Here is a 24,183-nt window from a genome sequence, read left to right as displayed (position 1 = left end):
TAAGAGACCTAAAAATGAATACATGGAGAAACCAAATAGTGCCTGTGACCACCCAGAGAGCACCCTGTATTAAACAGCACAGCGAGGACTTGAACTAGGAGTTGTCGGGGTCTAAATCCCTTGAGCCCCACAAGCAGAGTAAGGTGTCATCACTGTGTGCCAGATGCCCCGCTGGGCATCCAGAATCGGACACATGTACAGACTGCATTACCGTTGACAAAGCACCGTCACAGAAATGCCCCTGATTCTCACAAATGCATTGTGATATATCACAGGATCTCCACTGAAAGATAATTTAGGCTCAGGGATGTTCCAGAACTTGTTCAAGATCACAGGGCTTGTGGTTAGCTCAAACACTGGTCTTCGTTTTCCCTACACCAAAAATCACCAGTATTGCCAAAATGATCCAGTATGGTGAAGCCCAGATCTTTGAACTCCCCGGTCCCAAATCTGATTTTTAGTCTTGCCTTCCAAAGCCTCGAATATAGTCAGCTAATGCTACTAATTAGTACTAGTGAAATAATAATAATACTTCTCACCTGTGTAAAGGGCTTGCAGGGATGTTCACATCAACTACGCTCATTTGCAAAAGTTAAGGAACAAGACAGGAGTTTTGGAGAGGGGGGTTTGATTCTCACTCTGCCACTTAAGGCCCTGCACCCCAGTTAGGAAAGTTTTATAACCCTTGAACCCTTGACCAATATCTACAAGATAAGACTGATCTAGCCAACTTGTCTCTTGCATTATAATTGGGAACAAAGTAATAAAAATGATTATAAAATGCATTTGCTACATTAAAAGTGCTATGAAGGCTATGAAATACTCATGGTTTCTGTGAGATACATTGTATTGGGCAGGCTCAATAGGGGAGGCAAACACAAGAGGATCTACCTTGTAATGGATCTAAAACTATTGCCTAAAAACCTTTAGGCAAGCAAAAGTAAGTAAATATTAACGGAGAACGGTAGAGAGCAGGGGCAGGGAGCTGTCAAAAGCAAGGAACCTTGATGTTAGCATGGAGGCATAGCTTGTTCTCACAAACAAGCATCAGTGGCAGCCATCCATGGCAGTAACATAAATAAATCCCCAGACCACACACACTCAAACTGAACCATCTTAATCTGATTGCTTTCTAAGTAGGAAGCACAAGTTTCAAGCCTAAGACACGATAATCTACAAGTTACATCCTCTCCTAAAATTCTCCAAAGCAGAGAAACTCCTAGTGGAGGGTGGAGTGGGGAAGGAATGTGTGAGGTACAGCAGAAATCGAGAATGAAAAATACCTGGAAACAGGGCTGGCCTAGGATTAAAGGCTGTGACCCAACTTCACCTCAGCTGACAAGGGTGTGATTGAGCAAGTCTGTCCCTTTTCTGGGGCCTAAGTTTCCTCATCTGTATAACAAGGGATCAGCTCACTCTGGCCAAGAAGGCCCCAGTCCATGCTTGGCTGGCAGCTTGCTCCTTCTCCTGTTGACTACAAACTTTGGTGTACATTAAAAAAATTATTTTCCCCAGCCAAGACTGATAAGCTGTCAAACAATTAGAAGGACAAAAGTAGGAATTAAGCTACCTGATATTATTCTAGCAGCAAACAGTTTCTGGAATCCATTTTTCCCTCCCTACTCTGCTGACCTGATACAGGCCCATTTCTCCTGTCCTGGAACACTTCAGCAGCCTTCTAAGCTGGGACTCTGCCTCTGGTCTTAACCTGCCCTCAGTCTGCCACCAGAGCTCTCTGAAATACAGATCCAACAAGGCCCTCCTTTGCTCAAAAAAAATAATAATAAAAGCCTTCCTGCTCCCTCCCACCTCTGCCATCATCTTTAGCTTGGCCCATCAGCCCTTTATCAACTAACCCTCCCTAGCCAGCCCTATCTCTCACAGTGATCTCCAAACACACATTTATATTCCTCAAACACTTTCAGGCCTCAGGCCTGTGCACATACACCAAGGTCCCTATGGCTAGAAAGCTCTTCCACTCCTGTCCACCATGTAAACTCCTATTCACTTCTCAAAACCCAAACAAATGTCTTCTTTTCCATAGGCATTCACCAGTTCTTCTAGATGACTGGTCACTCCTTTCTCCATGTTCCCATTAGCCCTTTGCTCATTACTTTATTAGAGCCTTAGCATCTTCTCTTTCAGTTTCTTTCCTATGATAGAATGAAGACTCTGGAAGGCAGAGCCTATCTCAGTTTTCTTTGTAACCAGTATCTAGCATTTCTGCCTGGCATACAGTAATCACTTTGTACATAAGTACTGAACTCAATACATGAAATTGAGTTGTATCTGATCACAGATATGTGTGGGTTGGAAGGGTTAAGGAGTCTGGAAATTGCTTCATGGCACAAGGTGGATTTTGATATTGAGCCTAGAATCACAGGTTTACAACAGGCAGAGACAGAGAGGCTGGAAACTCCAGGTAGAGTAAAAAGCATAAGAAAAGGCATGGATTAAGAAAACAGAGGGCTGGGCACAGTGGTTCATTCCTGTAATCCCAGCACTTTGGGAGGCCAAGGCCAGCGGATCACCTAGGTCAGGAGTTCGAGACTAGCCTGGCCAACATGGTGAAACACCGTCTCCACGAAAATACAAAAATTACCTGGGCGTGGCGGCAGACACCTGTAATCCCAGCTACTTGGGAAGCTGAGGCAGGAGAATCGCTGGAACCCCTGGGAGGTGGAGGTTGCAGTGAGCTGAGATCGCGCCATTGCACTACAGCCTGGGCAACAAGAATAAAACTCCATCTCAAGGCTGAGCATGGTGGCTCATGCCTGTAATCCCAGCACTTTGGGGGACCAAGGCAGGTGGATCACGAGGTCAGGAGTTCAAGACCAGCCTGGCCAACATGGTGAAACTCCGTCTCTATTAGAAATACAAAAATTAGCCGGGAGTGGTGGCAGGCACCTGTAATCCCAGCTACTTGGGAGTCTGAGGCAGGAGAATCACTTGAACCTAGGGGGTGGAGGTTGCAGCAAGCCAAGATTGCGCCACTGCACTCCAGCCTGGGTGACAAAGTGTGACTCCATCTCGAAACAAACAAATAAACCAAACAAACAAAAAAATACTCCGTCTCAAAAGAAAAGAAAACAGAGGAATGTTCAAGACCACCTGTGTGAGGGAAAAGTGAAAGAGCAGTTGCAACTGCAATTACCCTTAGCATAGTTAATCTCACAGCCGTCAGCTCTACACTCCCAGTCCCCCAATCTTCACTCTGCTGGCAGGACTGCCCAATGCCACCTGGGCCAGCAACAACCGGCTCAAGATTCTGGGGTAGTAAAAACAGTCCCGCTCCCCCATGATTGCTATCCTGTGGCTGCAGTGAACTATTTTACTCCCTCTCTTCATCAAGCATTTCTGGAGTGCCTACCATGTGTCAGGCACTCTTCTGGGCATTGGGAATACAGCCATCAACAAGCAGACATCACTGCAATCCTCAAGCAACTTATTTTAAAGTGGAGAGGAGGCAGACACACAAATATGTAAGATGAAGTGGTGATGCATGCTTATTCGTGTCCATAAACATTGTTCATTCACCAAACAGCTACTGAACATCCTAGGGTCTGTCTCCTCTCACAACACAATAAACAGATTGTTAATGCCTTTATCTGTAAGTGGCCAAAATGTAGATGACCCACGTGACTCAGGTAGGTGATAGGAAGGATTGGAGGTGTTCCCTCAGAGCCCTCAGCCAGAAAGCTTTCCGAGAGAATGCAGAAGCTATATGGTTCAGCACCAGACAACATATAGCACTGTTACAGGAGCCATAAGATCAAAGGTAATGACTGAGTTCAAGACTATCACTTCCCCACTCTGTTACTTTATTACCCTAACTGTCTCTCTACAAGGATAAATCACATCCTTATCATAGCAAGGGACTGGGGAGGGCAGCTCTGTTGAAAGAGGCAGATGATTTGCTAGAGGCTTAGTCCTTTCCAGTTAGGTTTGGGGAGAGACGACACCCAAGATAGCATCTTAAGAGAGAAAAAGGGGCTAGAACAGCACCAGTGTGGGACCGAGAAGCCCGTTTGTCCATGTGAATCCTCAATTGTGACCCCACTAGGGCCCCATGAATGTGAGCTGAATTAAATTCCAGGGAAGAACACAGACAAGCAATGTCGATTTGAGCTTTTCATGCATGTGGGCATAGAAAAGAGTGGTGAAGAGGCTATAAAATCAGGCAGAAGTTTGAATGTCTCCTGGTAGTTGTGTAACCTTATTTCACCAAATTCATTTTCTCATCTGCAAAATGAGACTGGTGATCAAAAAACCTACTTTAATGCATCAATATGATAATTACATAACAGGTGGTAAGCATTTGGAAATATTTCAAAATTATATTACTATTAAAAAAGAATGATAGGAAAGTAAACATTTTCTAGCCTCAACTCTGTGGTTTACCTGCTTCCAAACATTAATCCCTACAGCTACCTACAGCTACCTATCGCTACCTATCCACCTACCAATCTCACTGATGTGACCAACATTTAGAATGCACCGGCCTTTTTCTCCAAGCCTCCAGGCAGCCCACAGCAGACTTCCACAACACACTTGAAATCCTTCCACCCTTCCCCTTGCCCTCAGGTTCTCCACCTCATATGCTCCCTGAAGCCAACAGATTTTCACCCAGATACTAGCTTCCTGCATGCGGCAACATGATTATATCTCCCACTTCCTCACCTCTACTAAGTTTCTTCTAGCAAAGCACAGCCCTCCAAAGCCAGATTCCAGGAAAAGTCTCACCCACCAATGAACATACTCAGCTTGGAGCCTCTAATTGCGGCCCAGGGTCAAAGTCCCAGGTTCACTCAGACTAAAAGTGGTACTGTGCCTCCTGCATTACCATCCAAATAACTACTCCCACAGAGATGACTCTGGAGACCCTGCCCAGCCTTATTCTCCTGTGAATCTCTACAGAACCACTTAACGGCTCCTATCGAGATTAATTTAAACCTTACTTACTAAAAAGTAAAGGCCCTCTTCTTTCTCCATTTTCCATGGTCCTCTTCGTGGCTGGCCTTTCAAAACACAGCCTGGAGAATAAAGCAGCTTCTCCCTGCTTCTGCATCTGCTACTGTCTTGCTAATAGGTCCTTCTCTCACCTGTCCTTCTTCCATCTGGACAACTCCTACTCATTCCTAGAGGTTCAGCTCAGACACCCCCCTCTCTATAATGGCTTCCCTGAGGGTGAGCCTTCTCGGTGAAGAGCAGCCAAAACTTACCCTGTAAAAGCACTTAATACACGGACATGCCCCACTCCACCTTTTTCCCTCCCCCTCATACACACCAGACACTTGTGTGCTTCTCAAAGGCAGGGACCATGCACACCTCATCTTTGTACGCTCAGGGCGTAGCCAGTTTCTGGTTCACCGTAAGCAGGCTCCAACCCCTGGATTTACTATGCTACCTGCCATTTTCTATCTCCCTGTCTTTTTTCTGTTTAATGCAGCAAATATCTGCACTAAGGGGGCTACACAGTTCTCATGAGTTACACTCTGCCCGTGTACAAAATCCCCATCATTCCAGCATCTTCAGCATAGTTCTGAAATCAAATCCAATCTAACTCTTGCCCCATTCCCAATTAACCCAGACTGGCTCCACAGCAGGGTAAAGTCACATGTCATCACCAAGAAGCAAAAGTTCTGGGTTGTAATTTTGAGCACATCTCTAATTAGCTATATGACCTTGGGCAAGGGTTAAAATAAAGGTGAGAGCAGCAGTAGGCCTCATTCTCAGGGGACTTTTGAGATTCAAATGGAATATCTGATTGGAAAGTGTTTTATAAAGCGCAAAGCACTGTACATTCATAAAGGACATGATTAACAATTTTATCAAATTTAAGCCATCAACTATAAGATGTGCCATTACCAACTTAGGATGAAAAACAACTGCACAACTATGGTACATTGTAACAAGACAACCACATTTCAGTGATATTAAAATGTGAAAAAAGTGTGTTTTAGAATTGATTCGATACAACTTATTTGTCTCAATCAACTACAGGAACCTGCTACAAAATTTTCATATTTGTAAATGGCACATAATAGGTATTCAGTAACCTATGTCAAGTAAATGAACAAGAACCAATGGATAATATTATTTTTCTTGGGGGGGCGTGGCAGGGGAAATAGAGTCTCACTCTGTCACCCAGGCTGGAGTGCAATGGTGCAATCTTGGCTCACTGCAACCTCCTCCTCCCAGGTTCAAGAGATTCTCCTGCCTCAGCCTACCAAGCAGCTGGTACTACAGGCACATGCCACCACGCCCAGCTAATTTTTGTATTTTTAGTAGAGACGGGGTTTCACGATGTTGGCCAGGCTGGTCTTAAACTCCTGACCTCAGGTGATCCACCTGCCTCGAGCCTCCCAAAGTGCTGGGATTACAGGCTTCAGCCATCGCGCCCAGCCAATAATATTCTTAGGCCAAATTATTACCTCTCTCATTGGAATTGGGCAGCAGGAGGCTTCCCAATGCCAGTACCTCCCCTCTAAATCATGTCTCAGCCTGCTCAAAACCCTCAAATGATGACTTTAAGATATATCCAAACTCCTTAGCCTGGCATTTTTAAGGCCCTTTATAACCAAGTTTCCTCTCCAGTCCATCATTTCCTGGAACTGTCTTCACCAGAATGTGTCACTCTAAGAAAGGTCCTACTCAAGTCCCAGCCATAGTAATCAGCTCATCAGTTCAGCTTCTCCTCCCTCTGCGTACACTCAAAACCAACTCTAGACCCACGCTGCTTACAGAGAGCCTGCCTCTGGGGGGACTGCCTAACCCTAAGACCCCAGGCTTTTATCCCTCCCATTCAGATTAGGTAATCCCCTCTGGAGCCTACATTCTAGACTATAAAGTTTTGGGTGTTGGGGTTGGGGGCTGCACCGCAGAAATTAAATGCAAAAATACACACTCTCCTTTGTTTGTTGTTGTTGTTGTTGTTTGTTTTTCTGAGAGGGAGTCTCCCTCTGTCGCCCAGGCTAGAGTGCAGTGGTGTGATCTCAACTCACTGCAATCTTCGCCTCCCGGGTTCAAGCGATTCTCCTGCCTCAGCCTCCCGAGTAGCTGGGACTACACGCCCCCACCACCACGCCCAGCTCATTTTTTGTATTTTTAGTAGAGACAGGGTTTTGCCATGTTGCCCAGGCTGGTTTCTAACTCCTGAGCTCAGGCAATCCGCCCGCCTTGGCCTCCCAAAGTGCTGGGATTACAGGTGTGAGCCACCGTGCCTGGCCCACACACTTTTTCCTTTAACTGCCCCCTGGTGCTGGCAGGAGCTGTGCAGGCAGAAAAACTGGTGACGAAGTGGAGAAAACCCTATTGGGTGTCCTAGTCCCCCACTGTCCACCATTATTGACCACAGGCTCTAGGTCTAGCACCCACCTTTGTGGACCTTTACCTATTCTTCTATCTATAAGAGTTGAGGAAGGGGGAGGATGGAAGAGGGAGCTAGATGCTTTCTAAAGGTGCCTATCCACACTTTCCCTTTCTTCACTTTAGGCTTTCTTAAAATGCACGTGTGCAGGGAAAGGTAAGCCATTAAGTCATTAACACCTTAGTGACAGTGAATTTTACAGGAGAGGCAAGACATTTAGAAAAAGGGGAAGGAATGGAAAGAGAAAGGGGACTGGAAACACAGTTAAGTGAGTTTGGTACTAGCAAAAGCCCCAGAGAAGACCCTGAGTTCTCGCTAGTTTTTTCGTGTTGGGGGAGGGAAAGCAGTGGATCCCTTCTAAGAGAATGGAAGCCAGAGAGATTTCTCAGTTCTCCTACGACTCCGAGGTTCCAAAGACTCTGCCCTGTCCAAGCACCCAGGCACAATTCCACTGATTAGCTCATCTCGTATCACAACCTCCCCCATCCCCAACCCCTTGCCTCCAACTAAAGAATATTTATACTTTCATCTCCATTTCCCACACTACTTAGTCTTCTCTGGCCCACGGTTCCCTCGAAGAGATGTCTTCCTCCAAGCCGCTAGCTGGCTTCAGGAAACTCCTCAACCTTCAAAAACCCCATTCAGTTCAGGACTCTCCAAAAGGCCGTCCCAGGGACCAGAAAATCAAACCCCTTGCCTGCAACTTCCTTTAATTTTGTCCATGCCTTTGTTCCCGCACTTAGCATTTTCTACCTTAGGCCAGGTTTGACTCCTAGGTTCAACTGAGTTCCTTGAGGGCAACGTCCAAGACACCAAGCACAGTGTCTGCCACACACAGGGTGTTAGAGAAATGCTTAGAGAAAGGGAACTGAAGTCCGGAGCCAACTATTTGAATTATGGTTTGGCCTCTAGTAAATAACTTCCGGGCGACCCTCCTTCTCTCTGGGCCTCAGCTGCCCCAACTGTAAAATGGGAGGACTTGGAGGACTGGGTCTAGGCCCTTTCCGCTGTGACAACCGTGATTCCGCGAAAGCTCTAAGCGGATGGGCGTGGCCCCGCCCCCTGGGCGCCCAGAAAAGTCCGGGCAGGGGGCGCGCAAGCCTCCAACCCCGCCTAGCCTGGGGTCGACGCTTTCGGAAAAACTCTAGGTCCCCCTCCCCCATGGCGTGCACCCCGTGATTGGGCCGCGGCCGGCACTTCCGCACAGCGGGCCAGGCCAGAGCAGGGCGCGCGCCCCGCGCTCCTGCCACCCCGGAGGCGCTTGCGCCGGGGGAGGGCTGGGGGTTCCCGAGGCGCCGGCGGGCGGAGGGTGAGGGGAAGGAAGGATTTGCAACAATACCTCAGGGAGGAGGCAGCCGGGGCAGCGGCGGTGGCGGCGGCGGCGGCGGCGGCGGCGGCGGCTGGAGGCGGAGGCAGAGGCAGAGGAGGAGGTGCCCGGGCACTCCCCCTCCCATTGTCCCCAGCCCCGGACAGGCCCGGCCCCGCGCCCCACACTGGCCTCCTCGAGCGCGCCGCCCGCGCCCAGCGCCCCGCGCCGCGCGCCCCGCGCCCCGGGCCGTGCAGCGAGCCCTTACCTTGCAGCGCCCGGCTGTTCCCTGGTCGCTAAAGCTACTTATCCCGGGAAAGCTCGCGCGGGACCCGGGAACGAACCCACAGACAAAAAGTGAAACTTCGGCAGGGCTGGAGCGGCTGCTGGTTGGTGCCTTTCCCCCTCCTTCCTCCCCACCGTCCCCACCCCCTCCCCTTGGTCTCCCGTGCGGTGCCCTGAGCGCTGGAGGCTGACGTCAGGGGCCTGAATTCCTGACTTTGCCTGCACGCATTTGTCCATGTAAGGTATGGGAAGGCGTGTGCCCGCGGAGCCGCCGCGCAGAGCTCGCCTGGCGGGGGAGGGGAAACCCGCAGCCGGCAGTGGCTTTGCCAAAAGGTGGGCGCACTGAGGGCATTGCATTTCCTGGGAGGAAGAGGAGGAGACGCGGGAATGCAGGGAGCTTGCAAAGGAGGAAGGGAAAGAGGGAGATGTGGAGACTTTGCCCCTGCTAGAGGAAGAGGAAGGAGACGTAGGAGGAAGCGGCCGCGTCAGGGGGCTCCTGGAAGATGGAAAAGCGTGCGTCTACTATTAAGGCGTCAAATTAGGGCACTGAGCTTGAATGGAAGAGCTCCAGCCATGAAAACCCCTTCCAAGATTGTCCCCGTGAGCCCCGCCCTGGATTCCCAGCAAGACTCAAAACTTACAAGGTGTCAGAGCTGGCAAAGACCAACTTCCAACCCGTCCGCTTGGCACGTGAGGAAACTGAAGCTCTCGGAAGAGAAATGACTTGTACAGGGTCGTCACTCAACAGATCGAGGAGCGGGCCCAGGCGCTGTGCCTCCCACTTGGGTTCCCGCCTCCAGCAAGGGCCCTGGCTCCCTTTTAGCCCTGAGCCTTGAAGCAGGTTAGATGTCCGCGGGCTGCGCGGACCACCCAGTGATTTCTACCGCTCTTGGCTCAGAGCCAGTTCCTGGAAGGTCGTGGTTGACAGTGAGCCCTGAATATCAATGACAATCAGTTGCTTCAGGGCAACTTCCTCTGTCCTGTGCTCAAATAAATGAATCCCTGGAGTTTAACGTTTACTTCTGAGCCCCGCCCAGAAAGCTTGCTCTGTGCTTATAGCTTCAAAAAAGTCTGCAAACGAGATGAACTGGTTTGAATACAGACAAGCCTGTCATTGGAAGTTTTGAGTTGGATTTTTCTTTCCTCTCTGACATCTGTAAGGGTGAACGGCGATGAGAACTAGCACTTACTGTGTTAGGGGATTATGACGTTCAGCAGCCATGGCCTGGAAAGCACTCCATACCCTGAGACTTCCTTTCCTTGCACTTCTCTCCTATTAATATCTAAAATAATCCCTCACGTTAGCACATAATGAAAGCAGTCTCTCAGCCGGCTATTGCATCTTCAGGTGAGTTAGATAGGACAAAGCGTAGTCCCGCCTTTACACTTCAGGCAAAAACTTAAGAAACTTTACTCGCCCAACACAAAATAACTGACTGACCAAGCACCTGTCTTCCCCTCCTCCCATCCAGGTCTCCTGGCTAATCCCTTGATCTTTCCATACCTGGCCCTGACCTCTAGCAGGACCTAATTCCATTCATAACTGTTGAGAGTACACCATGAGATTCATAAAAACTCCAAAAACTGGTTCTTCTGAGGATGGATTTTAGTGGGATTCTTTTGACCAGGAATTAAGGAAATAATGTAAAAACACATGTTATTGGATTTATTAAGCACCTTCCTTGTGCTTAATAAGTGTTTGAATTCAGACATTTCAGGGGTAGGACTACTTAACCTCTGTGTTCCTCTCAACTATCTAATGTACACATACAAAAATATGAACATGGCTAGGCGCGGTGGCTTACAGCTGTGATCCCAGCACTTTGGGACGCCAAGGCGGGCAAATCACCTGAGGTCAGGAGCTCAAGCCAGCCTGGCCAACATGGCAAAACCCCGTCCCTACTAAAAATACTAAAAATACAAAAAATTAGCTGGGCGTGGTGGCGAGCGCCTATAATCCCAGGTATTCCGGAAGCTGAGGCAGGAGAATTGCTTGAACCCGGCAGGCAAAGGTTTTAGTGAGCCGAGATTGTGCCACTGCACTCCAGCCTGGGGGACAGAGCAAGACTCTTGTCAAAAAAAAAATATATATATATATATGCATATATATGTATATATAGTATACATATATACACATATATGTGTATATATAGTATACTATATATACATGTATATATATGTATACTATATATACACATATATGTATATATAGTATATGTATATAGTATACATATTATGTATATATAGTATATATACATAATATGTATATGTATTATGTATATATACATATATACATATTATATATAGTATACATATATACATAATATGTATATATAGCATACATATATACAATATGTATATATAGTATACATATATATAATATGTATATATAGTATACATATATATACTGCCTTCGTATATATTTGTATGTATATACACATATATGTGTATGTATATACACACACATATACACACATATGTGTATATGTATACCTTACAGTAACAGGTAAGGTCGAGAATAACCACCCATTCCACAGAATAATAAAGAATTTATTGCTTTGCAACTAACATAGTTTGAAATAGGAGATAACGGGCTCTTGATGAGATTTTTTTCTGGGGTTTTGAAAAGGTCAGATCTCTATCAAAACACAATCTATTCACTCAAACATTTCAGCATACTCACATTCTGAGTACTACTGTTTAGTATGAAAAGAATTCCAGTGTTACATGAAGTAAAAATGGATTATCTCAATCCTCATGGAATATAATGGGACTTGACCAGCATTTCCTTTTTCTTTTCCTTCAGCAACCCACTTGTAAAGAATAATAGGGTCCTAATGAGGATTAAGATTTAATAAGGTGTAATTAGAGTTGTTCATTTCTTCCATCGTATACATTATGAGATTTCTATGCTGGATCCAGAAATGCTACTAATTATGTTGAAACCGTTGTATGGGTGTGTTGGGGAAGATCACTATGTTTCTCCTCCTGAAATGTTTATGAATTGCTCAGGTGAGCATGGTGAGCATGGTGTTAGCATGAACATCATATAAAGTTAACTACAAAAGGTAATTTTGACTCATGAGGAACTTCCCAGGAGTATAACCACCCAAGTCATAATCTGGATGCTTAGTGAACCACAAACAGTGTTGTCGTCAGTGCTAACCCTACCAAAAGCCTCATTCCCATTGACTGTTCTGGTTTCTTTCGTACTCTTGCTTTTCTCAACCTCCTGTTACAACTTTCTATGTGCAGGGGCTTGCACGAAATGGGAAGGTTGTATGAATTTGCACTCAGTGGTAGGAAAATACTGGTTTACCAATTCAGAGGCTAAAAAAAAAAGCACAGAATTTCACGTGTAGTGTGGGGTCATTTGGTCCAAGGATAGCACACTGGTGGCCTAAAGGCTACCAGCAGCATTTTCATGGGTTCAGTAATGGCATAAAAGACTTTTAGGCAAGCTGAGCTTGGGTCCTGCCTTTCGTTTGCGTCCATTACAGTCCTGTACACATGGTCTTTGTGTAGCTGATGCCAGTCCTTATTTTGGAGTGCTGGGCAATATTTTAAGGAATTTTCATATACAATTCACTTAACTCTCACAAGACCCCTTCTGAGGTTGGCATTATTATTTTTTTATTTTATTCATGAAGAAACTAAAGCTCAGGGAGTTTAAGTACTAGCTGTGTGTTAAGAGCTGAGTAAGCTCTTTTTTTTTTTTTTTTTTTTTTTGAGACAGAGTCTCATTCTGTCGCCCAGGCTGGAGTTCAGTGACGAGATCTCTGCTCACTGCAAGCTCCGCCTCCTGGGTTCACACCATTCTCCCATTCTCCTGCTTCAGCCTCCCTAGTATCTGGGACTACAGGCACCTGCCACCACGCCTGGCTAATTTTTTTTTTTTTTTTTTTTTTGTATTTTTAGTAGAGACAGGGTTTCACCAGGTTAGCCAGGATGGTCTCGATCTTCTGACCTCGTGATCCGCCCTCCTCAGCCTCCCAAAGTGCTGAGATTACAGGCGTGAGCCACTAAGCCCAGCCCCAAGCTGAGTAAGCTCTTACTCAGCTGAGGGTAGGTAAGCTAAGATTCCACGCTGATCCCTGGCAACCTGGCACCTCGCTCACCCACTGTTGAGTGACCATCTGCTCTCAGTTTGAACACTCCAGCGTAGGGAACTTATGATCTCCTACAGCTGACCAGGAGGAAAAGTTCTGAAGAGGCTATTAGAAAAATAATAAGAATAAGAGGGCCATGGGTGATAGAAGATAAATACGTATCTGCTGTTGCCTCTGAGAGCCTAAAACCTATCAAGCCAAATGCCTCTAGTATGGTTTGCACGGACTTTCATAATTTGGCACCTACTTGTCCCTTCAGCCTCATTTCTTCCAGGCCTTTACGTGCCCCCCACCCTCCACCCTCCTTCTAGTAGTTTTCCAAGCACATCTTACCTCTCCCTGCTTATCTCTGTTTGCACATCTTCCCTTTGCCCTCAGCCTTCTCTTTCTGATAACTTCAAGTGATGGGGCCTGAATGCAAGCAGACCAACGAGAGGAGCCCAGGCATTTGGAAGCAGCAATCCAGACTAGCGTGGGGGGCGGGCGCAGTGGCTCACGCCCGTAATCCCAGCACTTTGGGAGGCCGAGGCAAGCGGATCACCTGAGGTTGGGAGTTTGAGACCAGCTTGGCCAACATGTGAAACCTCATCTCTACTAAAAATACAAAAATTAGCCAGGCATGGTGATACATGTCTATAATCCCACCTACTCAGGAGGTTGGGGCACAAGTATCACTTGAACCCGGGAGGTGGTGGTTCCAGTGAACGAAGATCACTGATTTTTCATCAGTGTGTTTGATCTCCTCCATGCAAATATAGGATTTTTTATAGTAGTCTTCATGTCTTGTTCATTTCTCTTCCCCAGCAGCCAAGGCAGTACCTGGCACTTACAACCAAATGCACTCTAGCCTGGTTGACAGAGCAAGACTCTGTCTCAAAACAAACAAACAAACAAACAAACTAGCACAGAGAGGGACACAAGAGAGAAATGTTTATGGTCCTTGCCTTACCCTAAATTACTGTGCAGCCTTTTGGCAAGTCACTTCCTCTCTATTCTGTTTCTTTATCTATTCAGTTGGGTTCTTAGATTTGGTGGTCTCTAACACTCCCAGTTTTTCAGTTTGATGTTACATTCTACCCTGTGACCAAATTCATATTCCAGAAGCATAGTATGCTATGTCATACCACAAATCTTGTAAACGTTCCTGATAGGTTTGGCTGTGTCCCCACCCAAATCTCATCTTGAATTACAGTTCCCATAATCTACACATGTCACAGGGGCAACCAGGTGGAGATAATTGAATCATGGGGGCAGTTTCCCCACTCCCGTTCTCGTGATAGTGAGTTAGTTCTCATGAGATCTGATGGTTTTATAAGGGTCTTTCCCCTTCACTGGGCACTCATTCTTCTGCCTCTTGTTGCCACATGAAGAAGGACATGTTTGCTTCCCCTTCTGCCATGATTGTAAGTTTCCTGAGGCCTCCCAGCCATGCTGAACTGTGAGTCAATTAAACTTTTTTCCTTTATAAATTTCCCAGTCTTGAGTATGTCTTTATTAGCTGTGTCATAATGGACTGATAGGGTTCAATAATATCAACCAAATTAAGATCATACCCTGCAGCTTCCCCTTCCTCATTTTATGATCAAATCCTGATGGCCTTTTCCAACTATAAGTTGTACCTCCAACATCCCCTCCTCCACCACACACACATACGCACACACACACACACACACACACCACTTCCTTTACTTCCTGCCTCTGGGCTTTTGCACGTTTAGTTTTCTCCTCTTGAACCTAAAAGACTTTCCAGGGCCATCTCTGAAACTGCAGATTCTACGTGTCCAGCCAACCCCCTCTCATGGAATCTCTACCCCATTGCCCATTCCTTCCAAACTCCCTCCATTAATACGAAAATAACTTCTCTATTTTCTCAAAAAGATACCCATTTCATTATCCCAATGCATTACAATTTTTCATCAGTGTATTTGATCTCCTCCATGCAAATATAGGATTCTTTATAATAGTCTTCGTGTCTTGTTCATTTCTCTTCCCCAGCAGCCAAGGCAGTACCTGGCACTTATAACCAAATGTTATCCAGTGAGTGAGTGAATGAGTGAATCACTCCTTCACTCAATGTGGATAGAAAAGCCACACAATTGAGGCTGTCTCTCTGGGAGATTGGTCATGTTTCTTTAGACCATGACTCTGAGCAGGCATCAGGAGGGGCAAGGGGAAGAGACAGGACTAATATTAGTCATTTGTTACAATGTGCTGTGTGTGCACTTTCTAGGCCTTCTATGATTACCACACATAAATTGTATAAATTTTCTGATAACATCGTTCTGCTATTAGAATAGACATGAAATTAAAGTCATGGTTATTTTGCAACTTTATTTAAACAAAATTTAAAAAGATACCTAAGGGCATCTTTTTTCAGAAATAACTAAGCATAAGTGACAGTATTTTATGTATCCTCTTCTATAGTTGAACATAGGTCTTTTCCAAGATTATAGTACCACTGTCATGTACAAACCAGGCCTCTGGGTGACAGTGACTCTAGCTCGGCCCAGTGAGCATCAGCCTTTTGAAAAGAAGTTAAAAACTTAATATGGTAAATAGTAATGCAGACTTGTAGTAAATGCAACACTAAAGATAATAAAACAGTTTACAGACTGGGCGTGGTGGCTCACACCTGTAATCCCAGCACTTTGGGAGGCCGAGGCGGGCAGATCACTTGAGGTCAAGAGGTCAAGACCAGCCTGGCCAACAAGTTGAAACCCCGTCTCTACTAAAATATAAAAATTGGCCAGGTGTGGTGGTGGGCACCTGTAATCCCAGCTACTCCGGAGGCTGAGGCAGGAGAATCACTTGAACCCAGTGGGCGGATGTTGCAGTGAGCCAAGATCGTGCCAGCCTGGGGGACAGAGTGAGACTCCCTCTCAAAAAAAATAAAATAAAATCAATAAAACAGATTATAAAAGGTTTGCTTACTCTCTCTTCTTCACATCTCATTGTAGAATGGAGGAAGAAAGCGAATGTAAAATGAAAAGAATGTATCATCAGACTTCCCAAATGAATGTTTTCTCTTTTTATTGAGTACTAGGTCTTTGATGTCACAAGCTAATTTCTTCATTAGCTTACAGGAATCAAATCAATATGGACAAATGATATTTGTATCTGTCCCCTGGGTTTCTGCGCAATTTTACCCAGTTTTTAGTAAGTGGCTAAAGTGTTATCACTATTTGCATTTTGCCAGATCACAGGATTGGATTGTCTGAATGTATTTTGGTGTATCCCAACTCGGCCACCTGTACCAATCTAACGGCTTTTGACCTCAGGTAAGTGCAGGACTTAGAAGAGTCCTAATCATGCCTGGGTCTGCCTGGAATCGTGCCTGATCATGCCTGGAAGCCTGTGAATCTTCAGAGATCAGGCAGAGCACTCTCACAGTGGGGGCCAGTCTCTTGTAGCAGAGATGTTGGTAGCTAGAGCTTTAATCCTTTTTGTGTTCACTACCAATGAAAAGTTTCAAAGAGGCTCAAACAACAAGGGAGACAGTTTATGCCATCTTTTTTGCTCTAACAACAGGTTATTATTGCACCTACTAGCCTTATTAGGCCTGGAAATACAGTGTTGAGAAAAACATTAATAGACTCAGTTCCTACCCTACATCCTAAAACAAAGATAATACATAATACCAATTCCAAGCAGAGGAGTGTGTTGAGATGGCTTGGCCGAGACCTCCCAGGTGGACCACTGGATGGGCTGGATCCACCACTGCAGCTGAGAGGCTCCTTTGATGGTGATGGGGCAGGCAACGATGATCCTGGAGACACAACCGAGGACCCACTGGGGAAACACAAACATGGCATGAACATTTTTGTCTTCACACAACAACAGAAGCAGGAGGTAAAGGATAATGTCCAAGGGTTTGATGTATGCAGCAAGGTCTCATGTAGTGGCCTCACTAGTTCCTTTAGAGAGTTGCATGGAGCTGAAGAAGGTCTGCCAGTTCTTGATGAGCTCGGTACCTGGAATAGACTTCAGGATGTGCTTTGCCTCATTCATGGTTGCAATCCACAGTCTCGCTGACTCCCTAGGCATCACAGCAGATATTAGGTCAGTTTTAGATGAATAGAAAGAAGTCCATGATATATATCTATATAAATCTCTTTATATATACATATATTATATATATATATACATCTTCTATATATACATATATTTTATATATATATCTTCTATATATACATGTATATATACACAGTTTAATTGAGGTATAATCTGCATACCATAAAATTCATTCACTTTAGGCAGAAGTGGTTTTTAGTAAATTTAGTAAATTTATGGAATTGTATAACCATCACTGCATTCTAATATTAGAGCAGTTCCATCACCCCAAAATGAAACCTTGCACCCATTTATAGTCATTGCCTATTCTTATCTTCAGACCCAAATATCTACTAGTCTACTTTGTGTCTCTATAAGATTTGCTTTTTCTGGACATTTCATATAAATGGAATCAAAGAATGTGTGAACTTTTGCATCTGATTTATTCCACTTACCATGTTTTCAAGGTTCATTAATGTTGGAGCATAATGTATTAATACTTTTTTCCTTTTAATGGCCAAATAATATTCAATTATATGGATATACCATATTGTCTTTACTCATTCATCAGTTGCTGAACATTTGGCTTATTTCTGTTTAGGGGCTAAAATGAATGATGCTCCTGTGACCATTCAGGTACATATTTCTATGTGGACATATATTTTCATTTCTTTTGGTTACATGATATTTTAAAGTGGGAGAAAAAGCATAGATGTAATTTTCTAAAGGATTTGAAAGGGTATGCTTAATGTTATAAAAGTGATTGTTTTAAAGTGGTAGAATTATTTATTCTTTTTCCTTATCTAAATTTTCTGATTTTCTTACAATAAATGTGTCACTTTTAAATTTTCCAATGTGTCTGTAATAAGACAGACAATACAGCTTCTTTAAGACAAAAAAGCAAACACATATTTGGGAAGATGCGATCCCTTTTGTTTGACCTTGAATCTTCTCAGCAATCTATGCCAGATGGTTTGTGGTGGAATATTATTTTGAAATATTTAATTAGACCTTTACCTGTATTTCTAGACCTTGGCTCTTTTTTCACCCAACTAGCTAAGACAGTCTGTGTTAGTGCATTCCCAGGGATGGAATAGACCTTAAATTGAAGGAGACTAGGTTTCTTTTACTTTGCAGAATAAACTTAATTTTAATTGCATACTGCCAATTATAGAAAATTTTCACATTTTTGCTTTTGAGTTTGAGGACTAAAATTAGCAGACTTTTACAGGTTAACCAGTCTTTATTTGAGAATCATCAAACTCAACATGGCTCAAAATTGAATTCACCTGGGCTCTGCCTTCTCCCCACTTCCCTGTCTCCATTCATGGTACCCCAGCCTTCTTGTGAGGAGGATGCTCACAACCTGTGGTCATTCTTGACTTCCCTCTCCCTAACTCCTCATTCCAATCACTGGTCAAGTCTGGCTGATTCTACCCACAAAATTCAATGTATGGGTAGGGAGAGAAGAGAGGCAACAATTTTATTTCTTTATTTATGAAATAGAGTCTTGCTCTGTCATGGAGGCTGGAGTGCAGTGGCACAATCTCAGCTCACTGCAACATCTGCCTCCCAGTTTCAAGTGATCCTCCCACATCAGCCTGCCGAGTAGCTAGGATTACAGGCGTGTGCAACGCTTGGCTAATTTTTTGTGTATTTTTAGTACAGACAGGATTTCACCAGGTTGGCCACGCTAGTCTCAAACTCCTTACCACAAGTTATTCAACCGCCTCAGCCTCCCAAAGAGCTGGGACAAGAGGGGTGAGCCACTGCTCCCGGCCCAAGAGGCAACAATTTAAATTTAAATGGTGATCCTCTCCACCAGGATTCTTGTGAGTGGAGATGCAAGACCTGAACCTCCTGGCCCACACTAGTTCTCACATCTTTACCTGCTTTTCATGGAGTGCTCTTACCTTGTTGATTTTACTGTTTAAAGATACCCATATTTGGCCTGTGGGTGGTGGCTCACACCTGTAATCTCAGTACTTTGGGAGGCTGAGGCAGACGGATCACTTGAGGTCAAGAGTTCGAGCCCAGCCAGGCCAACATGGCGAAACTCAGTCTCTACTAAAAATACAAAAATTAGCTGGGCGTGGTGGCAGTTGCCTGTAATCCCGGCTACTCAGGAGGCTGAGATAGGTGAATCGCTCGAACCCGGGAGGCAGAGGTTACAGTGAGATCATGCCACTGCACTCCAGCCTGGGTGACAGAGTGAGACTGTGTCTCAAAAGATAATAATAAAATAAATAAAGAAACCTATATTTTATTCAGCATGGTCCCAGTTAAAAGCCAGTTGCTGCTTCTGGTGCTCAACCAATAAACTGTGATTAGTCCCAAAGCTAGAGGAAAGGGGATTGTATCCTAAGTATTTTTCAAGGATAATTTTAAGCAAAAATGTCCACATGATTTTATTTCAATCATCAACACTTACAGTAGGGTGGACTCCACCGTACGCTCACAAGGAAAACTCAAATGTAGTTTGAATATACAATGTTAGCACAATGCTAAAATAAACAAACTGAAATAAAAATAGATACCTATAGAGAATAGTAGGGCACTAATTCATATTTGTGGCCCTAACATGATTTTTTTTTCGCTGTCGCACAGGCTGGAGTGCAGTGGTGCAATATCCAACTCCACCTCCCGGTTGCTCACTGCAACCTGCACCTCCTGGGTTCAAGTGATTCTCCTTCCTCAGCTTCCCAAGTAGCTGAGATTACAGATGTGCATCACCACGCCCAGCTAATTTTTGTATTTTTTTTAGCAGAGGTGGGGTTTCACTATGTGTTGGCCAGGCTGGTCTCGAACTCCTGACCTCAGGTGATCTGCCGGCCTTAGCCTCCCAAAGTGCTGAGATTACAGGCGTGAGCCACCGTGCCAGGTGTACATGATTTTTTTTTTTTTACATGATTTTTTAAACCAAAAAGCTTCCAGTATTTTCATCTTCCATTTGAACCTTACAAAGTCCCACTAAGGCACATGGTATTCCCTCATTTATCAGGCTAACCCACAGAACACCATACTACCTTAATATCTCACCTCTCAATCCTGATTCGCTCTAGCTCCAGATCACCCAGGTGGCTACCACTTGTAAGCTGAGGCACTGAAAAGGCTCTGGCTAAAAGATCTAGCTTCCTTTTAGCACACGAGTTTATTATAAACTTTCTCTTTGCCTATGACACATGGCATAATAGGCAGGAAAGAATTGAAGCCCTTTAAGATTTCCTGAGCAGAAATACAAGCAGCTTGAATGGTTTGGGTGGCATTTATAAGTTCCAAGTAGGACTGGTCACATTTCTTTAGGTTTCCCATGGAGATGTGGTTGAGATGAAGCCCTCAACCACATCACTGAGCCCCGGGAGGATGCTCAGATTGGGAAGTAAGAGACCTGGGCTCTAGTCCCAACTCTGTGATAAACATATGATCCCGAATAAGTCATTTCCTCTCCCTGAGCCTTATTCATTTTTCTCTTTCTTTCTTTCTTTCTTCCTTCCTTCCTTCCTTCTTTCTTTCTTCTTTCTTTCTTTTCTTTCTTTTCCTTCCTTTCTCTCTTTCTTTCTCTCTTTCTTTCTCTCTTCTTTTCCTTCTTTTCCTTCCTTTCTCTCTCTCTTTCTTTCTTTCTTTCTTTCTTCTTTTCTTTCTTTTCCTTCCTTTCTCTCTTTCTCTTTCTTTCTTTCTTCCTTCTATGGGATGAAGATCCTCATTCCTGTCCCATCTTCTGTATCTTTAGGCATGGACCAGATAAAACGATGAATGTAAAAGTATATTACAAACTGTAAACACTAAGCAAATGTATGGAATTTCTGGTTGAAGTTCGTGATTCCTGACACTGCTTTTCCTATCCCCACTCAATCTTTTCACCCACTGCTTTCAAAGTGAACCCCCAGTGTTCTTTTCTGGTCTATTTGATGCTTAATTTGTCAGTCTATTAAGAATGGATCTACTAAACCACAAACTGACCTAAACTCAATATATATTGAGCCTTAATTTCCCCAAGTAGAATATAGATAACTTTCCAGCACCAAGCTCCGAAATTGAGGATCACTGAACTAATGTCTAAATGCTCTGAGTGCTTTTCTTTAAGGAAGAAAAGTGATTGCTGCTTTGGGACCATGGCTGAATCTCCAATTAAATTCTTTAAAGCACAAGGCTTTGACATTTTATTCCTACCTCTGATTACATTAAAGGATTATGTCTGATTGCTGTGGCAGATGTAAGAAGAAGAAACAGATTTGATTTTGTTTCTATGTTATAATGACTAATTATTACAGTTCAAAAAAAATCTAAATTTCAATGTCTCCCATTGCATGCATCCCACTTAATCAAAAGACAAATAGCATTCATTGGGATGAAGAATAAGAGAATTAAGAATCCTGGGCAGTTTATCTATGCCTGTCACTAACTCACTGCTTGATATTTGACTATCAGATAATCATCTTTCATACTCGGTTTGACCTTTTAGTGAATGTAATGCAAGAAACTCCCCCTGGCCCAGCACCTTCCATCTTACAATCAAAAAAGCAACTATTAATGATCTGGCAGTGGTGTGTTGCTATCTAAATAGGACACTGTATATCCATGTTGCCCTGGACAATCCTAAATCATGACTATCATCTCGGGCTAATTTTATTTATTTATTTATTTATTTATTTATTTATTTATTTATTTTGAAATGGAGTTTCGCTCTTGTTGCCCAGGCTGGATTGCAGTGACGCAATCTCGGCTCATCGCAACCTCTGCCTCCTAGGTTCAAGTGATTCTCCTGCCTCAGCCTCCTGAGTAGTTGGGATTACAGGCATGCGCCATCACGTCTGGCTAATTTTGTATTTTTAGTAGAGGTGGGGTTTCTCCATGTTGGTCAGGCTGGTCTCGAACTCCCAACCTCTGGTGATCCACCCACCTCAGCCTCCCAAAGTGCTAGGATTACAGGTGTGAGCCACCGCACATGGCCTTCTTAGGCTAATTATTAATAGCATTGACTTTTACTCTGAAAAGTCACCCAATTTGGGTGATTGACATTTTGGTTACCCTATAGCATAGAACTTCTTCAAATAAACTTTCTTGAGTACCTATTAATGCAGAAGCTCCTGAACATGATACTTACTTGACTTGAAGCAGTCATGGATCCTACTCTACGAGAAAAAAGAGGCTAATAAGCTGTATATACATACTTTACATAAAGTATATACTTATTGTATTTTAAAATGTGATGGGTGTGCAGAGGAGTAGAATTCTTTTTGTTCTTTTATTCTTTCACAATTATTTTTAAGTACCTACTATAAAACAGGTACATAACTGAATACCACGAACAACATATAATAAGATATGGCCAAGAAAGTGTAGCACACTAGTTCAGGTTATAAACAAGTAAAAACAAATATAAACAAGTATGTATATATTCAGTTATTGTAGAGTGATCTATGTTAAGGTAAGGATGAGCCAGAGTGTTATGGAAGCCCATTGGAAGTGCACACAGGTCTTGAGGAGCAGGAGGGCAGAGAAGATTTGCAGAAAGGAGCAACAGGTAAAATGAGACCTGAAAGAAGTTTAAGTGTTAACTAGGTGAAGAAGTGTAGGGTAATGAGGAGTGCTCTAGCCAAAGTATACAGCACATGCAAAGACAGAATTATATTTCAAGATTGTTGTAAACTAAGAGAATGAAAAATAGTTCATTATGGTTTGAGCATAGCATGAGGAGAATAAGAAAAGATGAGCTTATGAGAAAGGAGGCAACAGAAGTGGCAAAATTTGGATCATAGGAGGGAGGAGATTATTCAAAGAAAGGAACAGAGAAAGCACTGGAGTATGGCAGAGCAGCAGGCAATCGATCATGGATATGGACTGAAGTCCTCGGAGGATTCTTGAGCAAGCAATGGGCTGCTCAGAGCTGTGCTCAGGATGGTTGTTCTAAACAGTGGGACTGGCCTTGTGTGAGCTCAGTTCTTGCCTCTAGTCTCTCCTAGCCTGCCTTATCACCTGTGGGTCAACCTTCATATATGCACATGTATGTGGCTTCTAATTTTATAAGTGAAGAAACTCTGGGCCTTTGGGCAAGCTCTGTATCCAGCAGAGTTCTGGTTAGCTATCCCGTTCACCATTAGACATTTATTTCTACTTTTTCAGAGCTAGAAAATCTCAGCCCCAACCAACAGACATGCACAGGAAAAAAGCCCGAGGACACCAAGAATTGAGCCAAAAATGGAGTATGACATCCAGCTCTCCTCTGGGGATGGATTTGGCAAGGGCCTAAGTAGATAGAGTGGAATCAGAGGTCTACTGTATCAAAGTAGCAGATTATAACTCACTTGAAGAAAAGTAAGCAGAAAATAAGACCACGGTGGGGTCTATTTAAAATGCATTGATTGTGTCAGGCAGGATTCTCAGTTTTAAGTAGTGAATTGGACTCTGACAACATAAGCGGGAAATAATTTACTAAAAAGATATTGAGTAGTTTCTAGAGTCTACTTTGACATGAAAGAACAGGTTCAGAATCTCTATACCAGAAATGAAACTATTTAGTCCAGTGGTGACACTCTTAAAGCAACTACTGGTTATGGACATTTCTTGCACCACAAGCATCCCTAACACTGGGTGCTGCCTGTAAAACAGCTGTCATGTTGCGTCTGGAAACTATACGTGGCCAGTTCTGCTCTGTTTCCTTGAACCACTTGTGTTAGTCAATGCCTGGAACATACACATCTGGCTGGCAGTGCCTACTGTGTGCATCCTAATTGCAAAGAAGACTTAGAAAGTGAGTTTTTCCATGGGACTGAGGCAGGAGAATGGTGTGAACCTGGGAGGCGGAGCTTGCAGTGAGCCGAGTTCGCGCCACTGCAGTCCGGCCTGGGTGAAAGAGCGAGACTCCGTCTCAAAAAAAAAAAAAAAAAAAAAAAGAAAGTGAGTTTTCGTATTTTCAGTTTCTATATGGAAGGCAAGCTTTGCTTCATAAAATGGAATATTCTCCAAACATAGAAAGGTGTGTGCGGAGGTGATACAGATGCTGAGATGAGCAAATAATGAGAAATGTCCATTACACTTACAGAACAAGGGAAAAGAGAACATCA

General features: G+C 44.0%; 1 protein-coding gene and 1 long non-coding RNA gene across 3 annotated transcripts in view; one reads left to right on the top strand and one right to left on the bottom strand.

The window, feature by feature from the left end:
- LPP (LIM domain containing preferred translocation partner in lipoma) overlaps window positions 1–9,090 on the bottom strand; it is a 715,816-nt gene extending 706,726 nt beyond the window's left edge. The window contains exon 1 of one of the 2 annotated variants that reach the window (XM_030822968.1): window positions 8,944–9,090. The gene's annotated coding sequence lies outside the window, so the exon portion shown is untranslated. Of the gene's footprint in view, window positions 1–8,708; window positions 8,750–8,943 lie in introns of those variants that run through there. The other variant, XM_030822969.1, reaches the window with a different exon arrangement.
- On the top strand, window positions 8,906–12,028 carry LOC115837312. Its single transcript, XR_004032361.1, has 2 exons — window positions 8,906–11,112; window positions 11,354–12,028. It is a non-coding gene; the product is annotated as an uncharacterized LOC115837312 (long non-coding RNA).
- Window positions 12,029–24,183: the final 12,155 nt, after the last annotated feature.

This window comes from Nomascus leucogenys, chromosome 11, assembly GCF_006542625.1.
Source record: "Nomascus leucogenys isolate Asia chromosome 11, Asia_NLE_v1, whole genome shotgun sequence".
NCBI lineage: Eukaryota > Metazoa > Chordata > Mammalia > Primates > Hylobatidae > Nomascus > Nomascus leucogenys.
Note: the sequence above shows the minus strand (reverse complement) of the source record. Positions and strands in the feature narration are given on the sequence as shown.